This window comes from Macrobrachium nipponense, chromosome 7 (genome assembly GCF_015104395.2).
Source record: "Macrobrachium nipponense isolate FS-2020 chromosome 7, ASM1510439v2, whole genome shotgun sequence".
Lineage (NCBI taxonomy): Eukaryota > Metazoa > Arthropoda > Malacostraca > Decapoda > Palaemonidae > Macrobrachium > Macrobrachium nipponense.
In genome coordinates, this window is record NC_061109.1 from 64,172,529 (window position 1) to 64,175,675 (window position 3,147).

Below are 3,147 nucleotides of genomic sequence, written 5' to 3' on the forward strand. Positions count from 1 at the left end.
AAATTATCCTACCCCACTGATATCTTATTTTGACTACCTAGTTAAGAAACACATCTGTTTTCTGTTAAGATAATCAACACCAAAAAATAAATTCCAAGAAATAAATTCCAAAAATAAGCACCAACAAACAAACTCCGACAAATAAACGCCAACGAATAAACCTTAACAAATAAACCCCAACAAATAGAACATTCCCTTCACGCGAGCTTCGAGAAAAATTCCTTCCTGTTTCATCACAAAAAAGAAATTGTGGTTTGTTCCTGTTCTGCTTCCGGAGAGGATTTCGCCTTTCGCTTCCTGCAAATAACCGTCTCCCTCTTCCCCCTTCCCTCCGCTTTGCTTTGAGGGGTTGGTCTTCCATCTTTCGAATGAAATGAATTTTTGTTATTGATAAACAAATCAATGGGTGGCCCCAACTGGAGAATTAAGAAGCAGTTTCTATCATATTCATTCATCAGCTCACAACGGTTCTTGAATAATAATAATAATTAATAATAATTATAATCTAAGGTGACACTGATCAGGTAACAGTTATAAGGATGAAAAATTTGCATTTAAAACAAAATTACTGTATTGAATATAAATGAAGAGTTATATTTAAAATAAGATTATTTTCATTACTCACATGATCATTCTTCCATCCAGTTCATTAAGAAGAAAGCAAGTTCTCCTCAGTTTTTATTACGTATTATAATATGAATTCTGATTTGAATGGGCTATCGAGATGACCTGCTGTATTATAAGCATTAAAGGAAGTAGGGCGAATATTCTTCTTTTGCTTTTGTGCAACGCAAAAGTTGACGAATGTTATTTCCGACGATATGCAAATGAGGTGCAGGTGTAACAAGAACAGTTGTTGTTGCTTTATCACAGCTGCTTGAGAGTCCCGTTACTTAAATTTCGCATAAGAACGATTTCTGATTAATATTATGGACATTAAGTGAGTGTTTGAATCCTGGAACGTCAACTGAAAAGGTTTTTTGCATTACAGAGAGAGAGAGAGAGAGAGATAGAGAGAGAGAGAATATACTGATGAGATATATCGCTTAATTTGACAAAAAGTTAAACAGCTCCAATAGAAAATAGATATAGAAGATACATAAAATAAAAACAAACGATAAACCTATAAAACTGGAACTATGGAATCCTGGACAAAGATTAATTACTTGTTATGATGTTGACTCATAAAATAAACTAGGCTGTTGGATTTCCCATTTCAGATTACAAAACAACCGCTGCAGCTTTGCTTACAGTGAGCGACCCAGGAGCCATTTGAGTTGGGGGAAATTACTGACGATAAACGATTATTGGATTTGTAAGAAGTAAGAATAATACTATAAAAGGTATTTATCGCCATTAGAGGTATTGGTACAGTGTACTTAACGACTGTGGTTCTGTAACATTTGATAATAATAACTCGGCAATTATTCATAGAGACGAAGAAGAACTGCTGGTTAGAGGTTACAGCTTGAATGCTTATGATTTATTAAAGAATACACAAATGAAGTAAGCAGTCGTGGATATTTATAGCCTCGGTAGGCCAACGCGGAATCAGAGGAATTTATTTCTGGTGATAGAAATTCATTTCTCGATATAGTGTGGTTCGGATCCCACAATAAGCTGTAGGTACCGTTGCTAGGTGACCAATTGGTTCCTAGCCACGTAAAAAAAATCTAATCCTTCGGGCCAGCCCTAGGAGAGCTGTTAATCAACTCAGTGGTCTGGTAAAACCAAGATATACTTAACTTATAGCCTCGGTAAAGCTCTTTTACAGTGCTGCTTTTCAGATGGTCGGGAATCCATTACATTGAGGGCGTAAAGTGAGACTAACAGACACTGACAGTGATGATAAATGTTTTACTTTAATGATTGGGGTCTCTCTCTCTCTCTTTCTCTCTCTCTCTCTCCCTCTAAAAATTAATTCCACTGATCCTGTCATTAACATTTACTTTGATCTGCCAAACTTATTGTGACTGTTTGTGGTAAATGGTAGTTTGGTAAGTTTTCGCTTTATTTAACAACATTTCATAACACATGTGGGCGTGATTGATGACACCTTCACGAGAAACATCTCTGAGAAGAGTTGGTCTCATTGTGCACTGATGGTCAAGTAGAAGGGAGATTTCGTAATTGAAGAAGACCATGAACTTAATTAATGGGAACCTTCCGAAATTCAAATGCATATATGTGATGAAATGGAAAAATTGATCAGAGAAGGACAAATATAATACGAAATAGAAATTAAAATAGTGAACAAATAATGACAAATAAATATTAAAATTAGATATATGTACACGTATAATTCAAAGTATAAACGATTGTGGGTAACAGTTTATGACAATACTCTGATTATGCAAATGCCTCTTTCTCAATTGGTCATTGGGGAACCTCCCATATATCACTTGGAAAAGGGTATGTATAGATTTTAGAAATCTGCAAATAAATTATGCCTGTCAATGGACAAAATAACTTTTTTTTTTTTCTGAGAAAGACAGTAAACTATTGCTTCTTCAAGTTAATGCTTCCTCAATGATAATTCAAAGTTATTGGAAAATTTATATTTCTGCAGCTAATAAAATTAGTTTTTCGTAACAACTTACATCATTATATAAATTCGAATAACTTATATGTTGTGCAGTTGCCTATATATTGTATAAAAATATACGATATAACAAATAATAAAAAAAATAATAAACTCTTATAAAAGAGGTTCTCCATATTCCAGGTCATTCTCCCATAAAACCATTTACGCTACTAAACCTCATATGAAAATATAAAGCTAATTTGCCATTGTAACCAATACCAAGTTAACAGACTGGGAAAAAGGCAATATTGAAACATCCAGAATTACCAAATACAATTGCTATTGGAGATTTGTGCAACTTTTCTATGCATTAAAATGATACAATTGTGGAGAGGATAAAAAAGCTGACGATTATTATTATTATTTGTTTTAAAAATGATGCTCAGTATTTCTGATCTATTCATTTAGTTCCTGGATATTCAAGTGCGCTATTGATGTATAGAAATCACAACTGATCAGTGACATAGCAGTAAAAGAATATTATAATACATGAAAAGAGATTAATTGGTGTTCATTGCTGACTCATTTACAGGATAATGACAGAAAAGACAGCCAAACAAAGA